The sequence below is a fragment of the Belonocnema kinseyi genome, chromosome 4 (genome assembly GCF_010883055.1).
Source record: "Belonocnema kinseyi isolate 2016_QV_RU_SX_M_011 chromosome 4, B_treatae_v1, whole genome shotgun sequence".
NCBI lineage: Eukaryota > Metazoa > Arthropoda > Insecta > Hymenoptera > Cynipidae > Belonocnema > Belonocnema kinseyi.
In genome coordinates, this window is record NC_046660.1 from 144,814,640 (window position 1) to 144,833,721 (window position 19,082).

General features: G+C 34.5%; 1 protein-coding gene across 1 annotated transcript in view; it reads right to left on the reverse strand.

Annotated features, from left to right (window-relative positions):
- The window catches only part of LOC117171537 (BET1 homolog), a 158,388-nt gene extending 139,899 nt beyond the window's left edge, over window positions 1-18,489 (reverse strand). The window contains exon 1 of the mRNA XM_033358941.1: window positions 18,365-18,489. The gene's annotated coding sequence lies outside the window, so the exon portion shown is untranslated. The remainder of the gene's footprint in view (window positions 1-18,364) is intronic.
- Between the last annotated feature and the right edge of the window lie 593 nt (window positions 18,490-19,082).

Genomic DNA, 19,082 nt, shown 5'->3' on the forward strand with positions numbered 1-19,082 from the left:
TGAGGTTAGGTTTGCAAGGGAGCGGGGTAGGTTTGTGTTTAGGTTTTTGGGCCTTTATGGCGGGAAAGGGAAGTTCTTGTAGTGATGGGGGATGTCAGGGGTGAGAAAAGGGTGGCTAAAGGGGATATGAGAGGTGAAATAGGGCAAAGAAACTGAAATTTTAGGGCGGTAAGCGGCAGCAGCCTTAAGAGACATCTGTGGGCGGCAGTGAGTACTTTTGTGTATGGATAGGTTAAAGTTACCGACGGACGAGCGGGAGGTGGGCAGCGAGAATACTGGCAGTGCTGGTAGTGAAGTAGACGGGGAGGAAATTCCCAGAGTGACACGACGGCCAGTTGTGCGTGGCCCGGTGTCAAGTGGCGTGACAGGGAAATACAGGGAAGAAGCGATCAGGTAAGGGAGAGAGCGTCCAGTGCAAGTGAGGGGGAGGATCTCTTGAAGAGGAAAAGGGAAAGCAAAGCGAGTCCAGAGAAAAGCGCGCTAGAGAGTCCCTTTAAAAAAAGCGTACGAACACGTAGGTCACCCCCCCCCCCCCCCCCCCCCCCCCAATGTAGGTGCAGGCGGAGAAGGAGGCTATCGCGGTGCTGATAGGTGAGATCAGAGGGTTAAGGAAAGACTTAAGGGGGGCTATGGAGAAGATGGAAAGTATGAGGGAGGACCTGAAGGTATGAGGGAGGACCTGAGGGTAAGAGGTGAGAGATGGGGAAAGGAAGTAAAAGAGCTGAGGGAAAAAGTAGAAGGATTGCAGAGGGAGTTGGTGTCGGTAAGGAAGGAAAAAGAGGATAAAATAAAGGAGATGGAAGAAGATATTAGGATGTGGAAGGAAAGGGCGAAAAAAAGGATGGAGAAGGTGAAGGGCAGGTCGGGAATGGAAGCAGTGGACAGGGGGGTGGGTGAAAAGCAAGGAATTTGGGAGAAAGTGGAGAGCATGATAGAAGAGAAAGTGGGAGAGCGTAGGAATGAAAAGGAGGAGAGAGCGGATAGGGAAAGGATAAGGGCGATGGAGTTGAGAATGGAGAGAAAAGAGAAGGCAGATAGGAGAAATAATATAGTGATAAGAGGATTGAAGCTCAAGAGCGGGGAAGAAAGGGACGGGGTAGAAGCGCTGCTACAGGGCATAGGGTGGGTTAAAGGCAATGTAGGGAAAGTTAGGATGGAGTGGAGAAAGGAGAATGAAGTGGCGGTGGTGGAATTGAAGGGCTGGGAAGAAAAATTGGAGGTAATGCGTAACAAAAATAGGATAAAGGACAATAAAGTTTTTATCCATCAAGATTTGACAACGAAGAAAATAATCGGAAAATAAAAATAGACGAGAAAATGTGGGTATGGGACGAGGAAAAGGAGGAGTTGAAGGAAGTACAGGGGAATTTTTTTCGGGGTAAGTAGGGGGGTGGAAGTAAAGCAGGGTGGAGGAATGTTAAAGGTGTTGTACTGCAACGTAACAGGGGTATAGAAGAAAGATGAAGATTTCTGGAGGTACATTCAGGAATTTGATGTAATTGGACTGGTAGAGACGTGGGTAGAGAGAAAGGAATGGGATACAGCAGAGGGAAAGTTGCCAAGGGGCTATAGGTGGAGGCTACAGGAGGCGGTCAAAGTAAAAAGGAAAGAAAGGGCTAGTGGGGGAATTATAACAGGGGTTAGGGATGGATTAGAGGAAGAAGTTCATAGAGAAGAGGAGGGCGTGCAAATGGGGGCTGTAAAGATAGGAGGAGTGATGTATAAGTTTGTGACTGCGTACAATAAGGATGGAATGGAAAGGATGAAAGAAAGAGTAGAAAACTTACTCAGAGAGAGAGAGAGAGATGAGGGTATGGTGGTAATGGGGGGAGACTTTAATGTGAGAATTGGGCGGGAAGGGGGCCTGTACCAAGAAGGGGAGAGCTTTGAAAGAAAATCGAAGGATAAAATAATAAATAAGGAGGGGGGATTCTAAGAGTCTAGATGGAGGATAGAGGGTGGGCGGTGGCGAATGGTATGGTAAAAGGGGAGGAAGAGGGAGAATAAGCGTATGTGAGTAAGAGGGGTGTACCGGTGATAGACTACGTGAGTATCAATATGCAAAGGTTTGAGGAGATAGAGAAATTCGGTAAGGAAATGTGGAATCAGACCATCAGCCATTGAGTTTGTGGATACAGGGGGAAGCAGGCGAAAGGCAGGGCGGGGAAAAGGGGTCGTTAGAGGAAAGGGTGTCATGGACCAGAGAGGCGATAGAGAAGTGTCAGGAGCAGTTGGGCAACGTACGCTTTGAGGGAAGTCCGTGGACAAGATATGGGAGGATCTACAAGAGAAAGTGAAAGGTTGCGTGCAAAAGAAGGTATTTAGGAAATAAAAGAAAGGAATGGTAAAGCTGTGGTGGGATAGGGAATGTAAAATGATGAAGAAAAAGGTAAAAAAGAAGTACTAGAAGTGGAAGGGAGGAACCGCAAAAAGGGAGGAGTGCGTAGAAATTAGGAAGGAGTTTAGGACGATGTGTAAGAAGTAAGAGCAGGAAAAAGAAAAAGAGCTGGAAGAGGAGTTGAGAAGTGTTAAGACAGAAGGGGACGTGTGGAAACGTAGGGTGGGGATAAGTGAGAAGATAGGGAGCGACGATTGGAGAAAATTTTTTAAGAATTCATTTCAGGGGTCAGATACTCGAAAGAGAGATAAGGGGATTAGAAGAAATAGAGAGTTAGATGAAGAGGAGCTGAACGAGGAGGAGATAAAGAAGCAGATAAGGAAGTTGAAAAAATCGAAGGCAGCAGGGATTGACGGGGTAGAAAACGAAGCGTGGCTGTTTTGCACACAAGAGGTAAGGCAGAGGCTGAAGTGGGTAGCGAAAAAAGTATGGAGGGAGGAGGGATTCCCAAGAGGGTGGAGAGAGGGGTTGATCGTACCACTGTATAAAAAAGGGGATAGGGAGAGGCAGGAAAATTATAGAGGAATTACGCTCATGAATACTGCGTACAAAATATACGCGATGTTGTTAGCAGATTAGCTGCGAAAGGATATTGAGGGGAAAGGAATATTTCCGGAGACGCAGGCGGGCTTTAGAGAAAGAAGGAGCACTCTTGACAATATTTACGTCTTGGAACACGTAGTGGATAGAGAATCAACCAAAAAGGGTGCCAAAGTATACGCGTTTTTTGTAGATCTAAAGAGCGCGTTCCCGTCAGTGGATAGGGGGAAGTTGTGGGAGGAAATGGAAGAGAAGGGAGTGAAGAGGGATCGAGAGGGTAAGGTGAGGAGACGAAAGACAGAGTGAGAGAAGAGGAGGGAATCTCTGAGGGATTCTAGATGGATAGAGGGTTGAGGCAAGGGTGCCCGCTTAGCCCAAAGCTTTTTGCAATTTTGATCGTGGATATGGAAAGTAAGCTAGCAGCCGGAGTGGTAGAAGGAGTTAGGGTAGGAGTCAGGATATGGTCACTCGCATATGCAGATGACATAGTGCTGTTGGCAAAGAGCGAAGAGGCTTTAAGGAGATGATGAAAAGGTTGAGACGATACTTGAACAAGAATAGGTTAGAGTTAAATGCGGACAAGTCGAAGGTTATGGTGTTCAGGAAAGGAGGTGGGAGAGATGGGAAAGGGGAGTGGAAGTGGAAGGGGAAAGCGGTACAGGAGGTGAAAGAGTTTATGTACCTGGGCTTCCTGTTCCGAAGAAATAGGGGAGTGGATGGTCATATAAAAGAGAGTAAGAAGGGCATATGTGGTGATGAGGCAGGTGTGGGGGCTGGGGAAGAAATTGTTCGCAGATGATTTTGAAAGGAGAATGAAATTGTTTGTTTCGCTAGTCATGAGTGTCTTATTTTACGGAGTGGAGGTATGGGGTTGGAAGTTAAGTGAGGAGGTAAATAGGGTACAAGAGAGGTATGTAAAGTGGATACTGGGATTGGCAAGGAATACGCCGAACTATATTGTCAGGAGGGAGACAGCAAGAACGAGTTTAGGGATTATAACAGGGCGTCGAGCGTGTAAATATGAGAAATGTTTGGAAGATGGGGGAAGTAAATTGGTTAGGGAGTGTTGGTGGGAGAAGGAGAACATACGTAGTGGTGCAAAGGTGGAGGTGAAAAGGGAAAGGTATTTTAGAACGAATGGATTGCAGATAGATGAAGTTAGCAGAATGCACGAGGAAGGAAGGAAGGTATATGAGTTGGTTCAAAAGAATGGCATGGAGAAAGAGAAGACAGAAGGAGAGGAGGGGAGAGAATAAGAGAGTCAAAGTATAACGGAAACTATGTGTGGACTATGTCAAGGGAGAGAGCGCAATATTTGTGTAAGAAAGGAGAGCAAGGAAGTCAGGAGAAGTCAGAGAAGAGAAGTCAGAGAAGTCAGAGAAGAAGAAGAGAAGGAAGGAGGAAGAGGAATGGAGAAGGAAAGATTGTATATAGGAGAGGAAGTAGATGTAAGAGAAATGTAAATATTGTAAATAGTAGTTAAGTATTAGGTGTTAGCCGACGAGACAGAGGCTGGTAATGCGAGGCATAGCGACAAAAGAGTGAAGTGCGTGCGAGGCGAGGAGCAGCGAGGAAGGTTAGGCTATAGGAGCGAGCGGATTAGGTATAAGGTGTGGATAGAGAGTACTTTCTAAGACGTAGTTGTACGAAAATTCTGTAAAAAAATGGAAGTGTAAGCAGGTAAATTTTTTAAGGCCAGCAGGCCGAAAAATAAAAGTATATCCATCTATAAATAATAATGTATTTTGTGCATTAAAAAATAATTGGAAAGTACGAGAACCCAACTGAAGTACATATTACTGCGGATTCAATTTTTATTTATTTAGGAGCATATACCTCAAACTAATGACGACCGGGTAAATTATATTTAAATGGATTTTGCATCTTTAAATCTATTATAAACAATTGAAGACTGTGCAGTAGTTGCAAACCGCACATTTTTCTTCCGTAAGAACATCTTTTTAAAGATTTAGTTTTTGGCTTCATCTTTCGTTCCTTCTTTTTCACTTTTTCCGTTGTTGCCATCGTTTAACAATAAATTAAATCAAAATAATTAACCTATAATTTCACAGCGCCTGGCGTGTTAATCAAAAACTTAAACCGAAGGTTAGGTTCACATGTTGACAACGCCGCTTTATTAGATACATATGGCTTGGATTTCGGAACGCAGCAATGAGCGCCCCCGTAATAAATTTGTACCCATTGCTGCGGGCTTGATTTGTTAAGTGAATAAACCAATTTACATGTTTTCAATGTTGACTCTTTTCAAACAAGTGTTTTGATTTTTTTTAAATCATTTCTCCATTGCGTACAAGGTCATGCAATAAATCTAAAGTTAATTAAAAAACAGTACTCTGGTAACTGAAATAGAAACAAAATGGTGACATTCGTCAACTTTATTATAGAGGGTTGCGCCGACAGACTTTTGACCGGCGACGGCTATTTGAGCAATTTTGATCAACGGCGGTCGGCGCGCCGCCTTCTTTGATAGTCGCCGGCGGCACACAGTGGTTCAGATGGTACAAAAAGGTGATCGAAAGTCGAAAGGTTGTCCGATTTGCATGAAATTTATATTGTAAATACTTTACGGGTCCCTGATTCCAAATTTGTTATCAAGATTTCAAAATTAAAAATGACGGACCCAAAATAGCTACCAACGCATTCTGAACATGAACACAATTTTATTAAATCCAGTTCAGAGACATTGTTCACACTCTACATTTGAATCAGTTAAAATGTTTACTAATTTCAATTAGTGGCTCAATTTTAGCTATGAATCAGTAGTTTTTACAGATAAATTAGTCATTGTTTCTGATACATTAGTGAAAAAACTGTTTATAGCTAGAATTGAGCGACTGATTGAAATTAGTAAAAAAGATTTAACTAGTTCAAATTTAGAAAGTAGTTTTCTTATTTTATATATGCCACAAAAATTAAAAACATTGAAAGTGGCAGATGTAATACGTTGGCCTAATTTTAAAGAAACCTATGAATGTGTGAAATTTAATTTATAACAGCATTTCATCAAGTTCCTGATTTTAAACATAAAATTCAGATGTTATTTGTTTCAGAATTCTATTGATAAAGCCTAGTCCTTTATTGTAGTACAATTGCTGAATTATGTGGTAAATGTTTAAATAAAAATAAGCTTAGGGTTTTGAATATCTAAATCGCTCAATAATAAAAAATGTGTAAATTAAAATCCCTATTTCGTCAAACTGCTACGCGGGTTAAGCGTACGCCTCGATGCGTGCAAATTCCTGCCTGCGTAGCCCTTGTAATCAGTGTCCCAATTGAGAAGTCGCAAGTTAGCACGAAAATCTTTAATTGAAAAGAATGCATCAGATCGTTCGCTACAACGTAGCATTTCCACTTTTTGTACGCAAGGTGTTCCACTTAAGTTTTTTCAATCGAAAGCTGATTAAATGAGAAATAATTTGACGCGTTGAATTGGATTTTCAAAAATTAATAAAATTTTTGAATATAAAATTCTTAATACTTGAATTACTATAAGGAAAGAATACCCTATAATACACCTCCTAAAGTTAAGGTGTAGCTTAGGCGTTGAGAGCAAATGCTCAAATTTTCTAACTTTGAAGCCTTAAAAAAGACCTATAATAATATATTTTATGAGTTCTGTACTTTCATCAACTTCAAACAGTCTTTAATAGATTGTCATCAATTCTACATAAAAAAAACCAAATTCATTTTTTTAGTTTTGATCACCTTTTCGTACCATCTGAACCACTGTGCGGCGGACGGTCTAGTTTAGTATTTTTTCTGACATACAGCTTCGAAAATATAAAAATATGTAGAAACAAAAGATCAATTTCCATCATGAGATATTTATTTAAATCCCTTCACTTTAACTAATAATTAGTAGAAAAAATTAAGAAAATACCGTCTTTATCATGAATTTTACATAAAACTGATATTTTGCATTTTTGGGCATTTTTCGGACACAGTATAAGGGAAATGGGAGCGTCAGGATTAAAAGTTATTGGATTATTATTTATAAAAAAGAAAAAGTTATTATTCACTTTCCCATTTTTTTAAAAAACGAGCTTTTCCCATTAAAAATCCCATGTTAGTTATAACAGTCGGGAGACACGGATTAATATTGCCTGATTTGAAAAAAAAGAGAATTTCATTTTTCAGGAAAACGAACAAATTGGGGGAGGGGGTCGATCACCAAAAATGGTAAAGTCGAATTTTTGCACAACCCTGCTGCACACTGACCAAAAGCGACGTGAGTTGTATGGAATGGAGGAATCGATATACAAGAATCGTTTTGACGATCCTTGTCATTCTTCTGCATAATATTTACCAAACATCAGGATACATAAATGTTATTTAACTTTTTTTTTAAATGACCTTTAAATATATTGAAAATCACGCTTATTGAAACATCTAATGGCATGTTAACATAGACAACGTGCACGTCGACATGATCACGTGAGTTGTACCAGGCGACTACCCATAAAAGCATGAGGTCCACTTATTCAAAATTTTACCACCTCGCGCGCTGGCATCCATTTCTGAATTCCCTCAAGGGCGTGCACAACTTTTTTCTAGATAATATTGAAATAAATTGACCCTAACTTTGTAAGTGATGGTAAATAAAATAGGAGGTCTACATTTTCTTAATTTTGCAATTAGTATTTTAGAAACATTATATTAAAAATCTACTATTGCCTGTTACTCTTCCGTAATATTAGAGCCAAAGAAAACATTTCTTTTGAGAAACGTCGTAAGCAGATATTTTATTTTTTCAACATTTTGGAAACTTATAAATGTAAGACGCAAATCCGGTGCACAATGAGAGGTCCGACCGAGGGTCAACTTTTTTTGCAGCCATCCACCTGCAGTCCCTGCAGTCCCTTCAGCCGGTGTTTAACTTAAATGTGTCATGTTTCCTAAGCTTTTCTTGCTCTTTTCTGAATTAAATATAAAGTTTATTTATTTTTTCTAGAAATCTGTTCTCAATAGTTTCAAAAATGTTTCTTCAAAATATCAAGTTACACAAGTATATCCGAGGCTTACAATGAGCCTCTAAATATGGCCACTTTATGCGATTTTTGATATGCCTAAAACTTTTGCAATACATTTCTGATATAAAAATTCGATAAATACAATATTCACTGGTAAGAGATCAAGTATATAAAAGTTCAAATAAATTTACTTATAATTTCCTTACCAAAATCGAAGAAGTAAAAATTGGAAACATTTTACATGCTAAACTCCATAAGAGATAAAAATGGCTAGAGCAACGGAAAAAAATTTTTTTCTGCAAATAAAATAACATGGGTAAATTTATTTGCCCAAGAGAACGATTTGATCAACGTGCCCGTTAAATTTTTCTAATGTCATTTTTTGAGCCACCCTACAGCGCACATTAAACATGAGTTATCGTTTACAGAAGTTTTATCAAAATGTTGAAGAAATAGATAAATTAATGAATAAGAAAAATGCTTTTATATTAATATCATTTACTTCGGTCTTACAAAATTGTCTAACACAGACCTTGAAAAGTTAAACAGAACTCTTCGCGCAGAAATGATGAATCACAAAATGCACCACCGAAATTCAGCCATTAAAAGGGTCGTTCTACCACGACATATTGGGGGTAGGGGCATTGTAGATATCGAAAAACTGTGTAGTCACAAGTTATACAGTTGCGAGACTATTTTAACAGCAAACGAAATGCTGCGCTTTACAGCATCATATGTAAAGCGGATTTTAACCACACGCCCTTGAATTTATCCTCAGATGAGGCCTTGCATATCAGGGCAGAAACCATATAGGAATTAGAAATACAATGGAGGCAGAAAGCTATCCACGGCGAGCACCCCAAAACCTTAGATCAGCATGAAGTGGCTAGTGAGGCATCCAATATTTGTCTAAGAAAGGGTGTTCTGTATCCAGAGACGGAAGGATTCGTCATTGCGATACAGGACAAGGTTATCAGCACCAGGAATTATCGCAAACACGTATTACATCAAGATGTGGTTGACCGGTTCCGATTATGTGGAGATACCAACGAAGCCATCGAGCACATTATTGATGGCTGTCGTCTAATGGCTCAGAGAGAATATACGCACAGACATAATGATGGGGCATTATACATCAACAACTTGCCCTAAGCCTAGCACTCTTAAAAGAATGGATGCCTTTCTATAGATACATTCCAATGCCCGTTTTATAAAGCGAAGATTACATCTTATATTGGAATGTTACTATCCAAACGGATCATTACATCCGGGCCAATCGACCTGACATCGTGATGCGAGAAAAAAAAAGGTGGAAGAGTCTACATCATCTACATTGCTTGTCCGCTTAACCGAAATTTGCAGTCACCCTACATAACCAAGATCCACAAGTATAAGGAGTTAAGGCATGAAGTAAAGACCATATGGAGGAATGTGAACCATTCATCTATTCATCCCATTGTGATTTCGGCTACAGGCGATGTGCACGCAAGATGCACTGCACATCTTGAACATTTAGCAGTCAGTAAGGTATTGGCAGCAGCTCAGAAGGCGGTTTTATTAAATACCTGTCGCATTGTAAGAAACTTTCTGGACCATCAGAAAGTGAGCGAATAAAAACCCGTAGAGTGACAAATGGTAGCTCTAAGAAAGCATCCAGAAGTGACTTGTCACCTCCAACGCTCGTGGCCGCTCGTAATTGTATACCTACAGCATCATCGCAGGAGGTTTCAAGCATCGTATTAAATTATTTGAATTAAGTTATAAAATTCTAATCTGATCAGTCACTTGACTTAGTCCGTTGCTATGATGTATAACCGGTTGTCCCGAATAAAAATGTATTAAAAGCATAATAATTTAATTTTTAATTTAATTTTTAAAAGTTAATAATTTTAAATTTTAAAAAAGGGCCTCGGTCGCTCAGACACTTGGACTTCACTTCAGAAATCCACGGGGTCGATCCCTGAGACGGTACCTCTGGAAATTTTTATATGTACCTTCACCGAGGTTCTGGTGTGTTGGAATCCACCTTAAGCTGTAGGTCCCCCCATCGTGCACTTGACTTCAACCCAGTCCGGTCAATGATGGGGTAAAAACCAGGCTTTGTCCAATATGACGGGGCACACTGCTCTCATCAGATCACTTGATTACATTACAAAAATGCGTTCCTGGCTGACGATATATACGGGGACAGCCCCGTGTTAAAATAATCAAAATAAAATGCAACTCTAACCAAAAATACCTTTGATATGTTGGGCAGTAATCATCTTAAGCCTGTGACAAAATTAAAATATAATAATAATTTAATAAAATTATTATTATTATCATTATACAAGAATTAATTATGTTATTTATATTACTATTATTCGTTTCCAAAAGATCCAAAAGAAATTATTATAAGTGTTATTTCAAAATGATTCAAAATTAATTATTAAACAGTATATGAAATAATAGTGACTTAATTCATTCGTCAAATTAGTCATCAAAAGTTGAATTTTTTTAAGTTCCCTTAAATAAGGTTTCCAAACAAAGGAAGTTGCGAACAGTTTTCGTCGATTTTATCGATTTCACTAGTTTCTTAGATAACGGAGTGTTTTATAAGTTATGTTGTATCACATTTTGTAAAATGATAATGAATTCCACAAAATTTAATCACAAATTTCGTCATTTTTAAATGCAATTTTGGAATTTTCAATTATATTGCATATGAAAATTCCGAAAGTTTTATACATAATGGAAATAAAAAAATGTTTAAATAATTTGGGCCGACATGAAAATGATTATTTTGTGTTTTTCTGCATCTTTAAATCAGATTGTTTAGATGTTTAAAAAAAACATCTGTTTTCATATAGTTATCAGTAGACTTCACCTACAAGCATCAGAAAAAATGATATAATTGTAATAGAGGTATTTTAAAGGGAAAACATGTGCCCGCTGCACGGGCACATTCTCGTCGCGCGCGGCTTGCTTCGCTCGCTCCTAGGGCGCTCGACTGTTGTTTCTTGCGCTTCGAACTCGATAATGTATTTACCTCGCGTTACGCACTTGATCTTTGTATATTCCCGACACTTGTGCACATGCGTTTAACGAAAACGGTGTATTTAATTTAGTTCAGGTTACGTTTGGCAGCTCCGATCGACTTTGAAAGGGATTAGAATCCAAATATTTTTGCTGCCTAATGAGGTATTCAAAAAATGACAGAAACGTTATTCCTAGGTATTGAAATGACTAATACTTTTGAATAACAGCCTTCTTATCGAGGATAAAAGAATATTTTATTAGCGTTTATATTTAATACTATTATATAATCAAAACATTTGAGTTCCCGACCGATAGAAATCTCTGAGTATATTCTAAAGATTCTCTAGGGTCAGAGAAGCTCAGAGAAATTCTCCGCAGGCACTCAGGTAAATATATTTAAAGGTCCAGGTAGCTCTTTTAAATGTTTTAAAGGCTTTAAAATATCCTTTCCGAAATAGAAATATGATCATAAATAACAAGCAGAGAGGCTGAAATTGAAATAAGAATTCGATCATAAATAACAAGCAGAGGGGCTGTATCAATATAGTAGCAGACACTCAAAGGTCCTTTGATAAGCTTTCGGATTAAAATTTAGAAGTAGATTTTATTAATTCCATAGTTAACAGCCTAAAACATAATAATTTGGAATCTACGGGTTTCTATGATTTCAGATATCTAACTTTTTTTTAATGCTTAAAATTGGAATTAATACGTCTCTGGTAAATGGAATGAGATACGCCAAAAAATACAACATTTTTTAATTCAACTAGAAAATTGTATATTAGTATATAAGTTATAAGTATAAACAAGTATAATGAGGAAATTGCACATTGCACATTTAACATTACCTGACCATAAACATGGAAAAAATTTTAAAGGCTTTAAATAAGACGAAAACTTTAAGCTTGGCGATTCGCCCCATCCTAGAGTGAAGGGGAAATCCCATTTGAGTTCTGTTTCGGGCATGGCCCTAAACGGCATTTACTTAAATCGAACACATAATTCGCACGGAGGGGGATTATCGGTTAAACTAATCCAACAGATGGCGCCACAAAAAGTAGGTTTGTCTTTTTCATTGAATTGCATTAAGGGTGTTGGTTCAATCCGACTTTGCATTTTTTTTTAATAGGTACGGCACTGATTCCATATATATTTTTTCCGAAGGATTTGTGAACGAAAGAAAGAAAACTTGTCGAATATCCGGGGTTTTTTTTAGATCCTCGGCTCAATAAAATGTTAAAAAATCAAAAAATTTGTTGAGGAAATTATTATTTTCCCGACAAAAATAATAAGACACGTGTCCCAGATTTTTGGGTCCCTTGTAAGAACTATGAGCGTTTGTAAATCACATTAGCCAAGGATGCAGAACCTATACCGGTTCACGCGCATGGACTACCATCAAGCTCCGTTGGTCCAGTGGAAAAGAGTCTGACTGGTAACCACGCTGCCGTGGGTTCGAATCTTTTTCGCAACTTTTTTTTCGCATTGTAAACATGTCAAGTAATAATTTTAATGCTTCCCCGGCGAATAAATTATTTGTTTGAAAAATACTACTGGGTAATATATATCATGCAGACACTTTTCGAATAATTTGTTTGTATAATCGTAATTTTTTACATTTTTGCGGGTGATAATCGCCATGGATCATCACGTAGGTGGGTGATGCAGTGTTCACTGCAGCGACGGAAGAAATGAGAATTTATCAAATTTATGCGTTTGCAGATGTTATTTGCAAAAAAAGTCCATTTCAATATTTAGCAGGAAATTGTATTCACATTTTTTGTTTTTATTTCCCAATTGAAAACTGCCTAATGTTTGGCTGATTCTCATGAAAATATGTAGTTTAATATGAATAAAATTTAATTTTGAGATACATTTTGAAAACAGTTCAAACTTTATATTTTTGTGATTTGTTTTGCTCATATTATTGATTTTATTATTTGTTAAAATTAAACAAAATTATTTTTTGTTAAAATTATTAATGTGGCTAATGAAAAAATTAATAATGTTAAATACTTCAATGACAAAAATATTTAAAATATACACGTGATCAGAAGAATGTATAAAAAATATATGACGTATATTGTATATTGAGGCAATAATTTGGTAAAAAGTTAATAAAAAGACTAATAATTGAGAAAGTGGATTTAATATTATTTAATATAATGTTTATATTTATTTTAATTGAACCGAATATCATATATACATTTATACAGTGCAATCATTTATTTGTTACTTAATCTTGAAAACGTTTTTCTCGCTGCATTCAACCCATAATAATTTTATTTAAAAAATTTTATTTAAAGGAGACTTTGAATTAAATAGTTAATTATATTATTGCACACCTCATTTCTAAAATGAACAGACTATAAACTATTAAACTATATAAACAAACGTACCGTACTCATGACGGAGTGTAGGAGGAAATTCACTTAGCTTCACGCTCCGAACTTTTGTCTTCTTTATTTTTTTATTAATAATTTTTCCACTCAAAGCATTGAAAAACTGAAATTTTGTACACAACAATTTTTTACGCTTTGATAACTGATCAGGAAAACTTTATATTGTCTAAAATTAATGTTCAGGGTTTCATAAAATACAAATAATTTGTTTATCATTCCATTTATTTGTTGGAAACAAATTAACAAATAGTCTTATTATCGGTAAAATTTTTTGGTGCTAAATGTGCTTCACATTAATGTAGGAATTACATTTAATAATAAACATAATTTAAAAGTTTATAATAACTATTGTTATAAACAATTCTTGTGGCAAAATATTATAATTTGAGATTTTTCTCATTATTATTATTTCCTTCAAGCGTCAGAAAGACTTCAGGTATTCCCTAATACAATAAATATTTAATAATATTTGATAAAATATAACAATTTTAATTTTTGTAAATACATTAGATAAAGAGATTCAAAATGTTGGTCCTTTCGCATAGAAACATTTTTTTTACACTGGAAATATTTTAAGCTGTTGGGCGAATAACTGCTAGTTACAAAAATATTTAAGAAGTTAACAATAACAATTGTTATGAATCATTCTAGTGAAAAAATATTCAAACGTAAGGTTTTATAAAAAATTTCATTTTCTTTAATCGCTACAATGGCTACGGATATTCCTAACAAATGTATCTTTGATCATATTTAGTGGAATAAAACAACTTACATGTTTATAAACAATTTACATAAAAAATGTCCCAATGTTGGCAGTATCATTCGGAAAAAGACGGGTTTTCAATCGTAATAGATTGGAAATGAATCATAACCCTGCATGCTGAGACTCACTCAATACAAAATCTTTTGACAATAACACACCGATCTGGCCACCAAAAAAATTTAAATTTGATAAAACCTCAAGTTTAAACATTTTGTCAGAAGAAGTGTTAATAACAGGGTTTATTGTTAAATCTTCTAATATTTTTGTGACTAGCAGTCATTCGTAGCAGTCATTCAAATATTATTAAATATTTCTTATTTTAAGGAATACCTGAAGTTCTGGCCATTGAAGGAAATTATAATTTGAAAAATCTCAAATTATAATATTTTGACACAAAAAAAATGTTGTAAAAAAATGTTGTAGTCTTACATATTCTAATTATTATTATATTTATATTGGATATAAGTAATATATTTTTCATTAATTCTTCTGATCATGTATATGTTTTAAGTATTTTTGTCATTGAGGTCTTAAATATTATTAATTTTTTCATGAGCTACATTAATAATTTCAACAATAAATAATTTTGTTTAACTTGAACGAATAATAAAATCAATAATATGAGCAAAATAAATCACAAAAATATAAAGTTCGAAGTGTTTGCAAAATGTATCTCAAAATTAAATTTTATTCATATTAAACTACATATTTTCTTGACTTTTTGTTTTTTGAAATAATTAGTAATAGTTACTCTTATTTTTTCATATATTCTTTTTTATTTATTTGCAAACAGCATCAAGTTTTTAATTATTTTTGCTTTTTCTTAATGCAATTCAATGAAAAAGACAGACCTACTTTTTGTGATGCCATCCATTGGCTTAGTTTGACCGACATTTCACCTCCGGATCGTAAGAAAGCTACTACTACATACGCATACACGGTCGAGGCAGGGGGCTGAAGCATATGCATTATTTTGAGGTTACGTCGTTTTTCATGTCTGCCTTTCCGATAATCTGGAAATTATTTATGAAATAAACTTTTTTCATTGGCTGCAAATAAGGTTAGTTCCGGGAGATTAGTTACTATGTTTATTTGTAAGTCCAAAGTTTTCGGCCAAAAATATTGTGTAGTTTGGAACAGCCCCATGCCACTCTTCTGGAGGCCTGTTGAAAATTTCTGTCATGAGAGTTGACGGTCGCCGTATGGCGGCGCCAGCTATGCAGTTGGCCTAGAATTCAAATAATGCAAGGCGAAAGTGCGAAAAACCAAACGTTTGTGAAATAAAATTAATTTTCTGAAATTTCTGGGTAAAAGATAATAATCATTAAGACCTTTTTAATCTTTTGAATTAAAAATATTTTGCAAAAATCGTAAAGTTCACAGATTTTAGACGTAAGTCCCGTAAATCCCAATACATTCCTACTGACTATAAAAAATTATTATTAATTCGCAATTAAATCATAACATAACATAATTATTTGTGTAATTTTTGCATTTCCGAACAGAACATAGTCTAAATTTTATAATATTTTTAATTATATTATATAAAATTTATGTAAAAACCTTTCGGATTTTCAAATATTTAAATAAACTAATTATGTATTTAAATGCACTTCTTTAAAAGGGTGTAGGTAAAATTAATAAAATAATACATCATTTATAGAATGAAACATTTTTTTATACATATATAAAAGTTTTTGGTCAAAATTTGAAGTATCAGGCATATATATTCTTTCACCGCAATAAAAAATTAATAACATTAACATTAATTAATATTGCTCTTTTATATAGATTATTAAATATTTTAACAGATTTTATTCAATAGCTTAAATAAGTCTTTTCCTCGATATAAACTAAGAATTTGACACCGCTTTTAAACGTTCTGAGTGTCTTCTAAAAATTTTCAATTTGGTCTTAAAAATTTTAAAGTTAATTTTTTAAAATAAAAAAAAAAACATTTAACATTTTCCTGGGAATCTAAAGACAATTTTTTCATTCTCTTGAAAACTTTTGTAATTTTAATTCAGCTTATTTTTTCAAAATCTGAAACAGTCTACATTACAAAAAAATGAAATTTTTCAAAAGTTTTAAATCAATTCTTAATTATTTGAAACTTTGAAATATTTATTAAGCATCATATAATTCTATTTGTGATTTTGTAATTCTGATTTAATTTTCTTTTAAAATCCCCTTTTCAAAATGAAGAAATAATTTGAAATTTAACCATGAATCTTGAGACAATTTTATTGTTCTCTCAAAACCTTTAAAAGTTTTGAAAAGGCTTCTAATTTTTTGTTCGAAATCTTCATAAGTGTATATTTCATATAAAATTTTTCAGATTTTTTTCAAGATTGCAATTATTTTCTATTATTTTCAAAACTACCGAAACTTCTACAATAAAAAACAAATGTAAACCGGAAAAATTGTTTTAAAACCGTTCAGATTCTTTTTCGACATATTTGGCTATTTTCTGTAGATCATTTTATTATTCCGGAATTTTCTAAATTTGGTAATATTATGAACTGCTTTGAATTATCTTATTCAGGAAAATCATTTCAAACATTGTTATTTTAAATCCAAATAATAATTTTGGAACCTTTAACATTAAAAATCATTTTTTAAATAAAACTAATTGATTATTTAATTTTTAATAAATAATATTGATAAAAAAGATATTTGAATTGTTTTGAGAAAATTCCCGTATTTAAAGAATTATTTTTTGTATAATTATTACTCAATTGTTTAAACTAAAATAATACAATATTTTCATAACCAAAATGTATTTTTAATTAATCAATTAAAGTTTCCAAAATGACCTTTTGAATTTAAAATAACAACAATTGCAAATTTGTCCAATCACTGTTATTTTAAATCCGCATAATTTTGGGAACTATAAACATTAAAAATAATTTTGTCATAAAAATATTTGATTATTATATTTTTAATAAAAATTATTTATAAACGTCTTTTTTTAATTATGTTAAAGGCAACAGTTCATTGTAGATAAGTAGTACATAAATAAAAGTAATAAGTATTGTTCATTTATTAAAAATATAATGATGAAATATTTTTGTCGATGTACTTTTTATTAAATGTTCTACGTTTTCAAAATAATTGTAATTTTTTGATCTAAAGTTATTTACTTGCATAAACGTAAAATTGAAAAAATGTAAATGTTTAAAAATGGCTTATGTTTGAAGATTCGAAAGAATATTTAGAATATTTTTTAGAAACTTATATATAATATGTGTGTGTTTCCCTAGCTTATTAAAAAAAGCATACAAAAATAGAAAACGAAAACCATTTGTTTATCGCAGCTTTGGGTACAAATTCATAATGTTTCATTCTCGGCATTCTTTAAATTATTATATTTATAGGAAAAATGTTGTTTCTTATTTTATTTCCATCTGTGATTATTCAAAAGTTATAAATAACATTTTTGAATAAAATATAATTAATTTTAATTTCCTTAAAATCTTATTGCCCATGTGGTAGCAAAATTCAAAAAAAATTTTAATTAAAACTGTCAGAAAATTGCTTTTAATGCGTTGTCAAATTAAATTTTATTCTTGTGCCATGGTTTTGCAATGATCATAGGCCAACTGTAGAGCTGGCGCCACCACTTGGCCACCGTCAACACATTGTACATTTTCAACTCAGTCCCAGAGGGCTGGTTTGGAAGTAACGCTCGGGTGAATTGTAACACACATAACCTCGAAATATACACGCACGTTGTTAGGAATATCATAAAAATTTTGATAAAAAACACAAAAAAAAAGTGTGCGGGAACGTCCGTTAGCATGTTTGCTATCATTTCCCAGATTTTGAAGGCAAAATATTTCTTATCCTAGGAAAAAAGCCGGGGGAATCTAACACTCAAAAAATCGATACTATTTCCTAAGCGTTATGCAAATCAATCACATTTTGCTAAATTAGAACTTTTGTCAATTAAGCCACAAAAAAGTGTGTGGGGACGTCCGTTAGCATATTCGCTATCATTTTCCAAATTTTTAAGACAAAATATTTATTATTCTAGAAAAAAAAGCCGGGGGAACCTAAAACTGGTAAAATCCACAATTTTCTAAGTATCACATGCCCTTAACTACCTGCCAGGTAGAGAATTGAAATATTTACAGAAATAATCAAACTCGTCAGAATTTCCAAAAATCGTCAGAACTTCTAAACATTTGTGACGGTTCTTTACTTCTTTTAGTAGGGTGAATTATGCACAAAAATAAAATAAACACTATACCTTTTATTTTGAAACATAGACAATAAAATGGATCAATCACATCAATTTCCTAGTCATTCGAATGTCCACGTAGCACATGGGCGTAAGCAATAACCTTAACACGGGTTTATGGTAATGTTTTATTAAGGAAATATATACATAACCTAGAACCTATAAATACATGGTCTAGCCACTTGGAGGCCTCGTTTCGTGCAAGTCACGCAACCACTTAGTTCCACCATTTTGTTAGTATTACCCACACAGACCTGTCCAATTTGTGACATCATTCAAAATGGTAGTGCCACTGGAGGCCACACAAATCCTGGAAATTCAGTATAGTTTTGCTAAAGTACTACCAGAAAATATATAGGTCCTAGATACGGCACGAGATTAGTTGCACCACATACCGGTAGTTAGCGCGGCAGGCAAGTTTGTGGTCTTGCATATATATATATATTGCTTTTAGTTCGGCTACATACTTGTAGAGGCGCGATATGTACCGATTGGTTCCTCCACATACTTGTAGAGGCGCGACAGGCAACCATATATTCGATCGCGCCAAATTGTAGTGCATTTGAAATCCAAAATGGTAATAATCTAATTTTACTTTATAAGTGAATGAAAAAGTAATTTTAATTGAGTCAGGTTAAATCAACCAGAATTGTGGTTGAATATGTCTTTACTATTTTTTTTCTGGTTAAAGAAATAAAAATTCTGAATAGCAATTTCTTTATAAAAA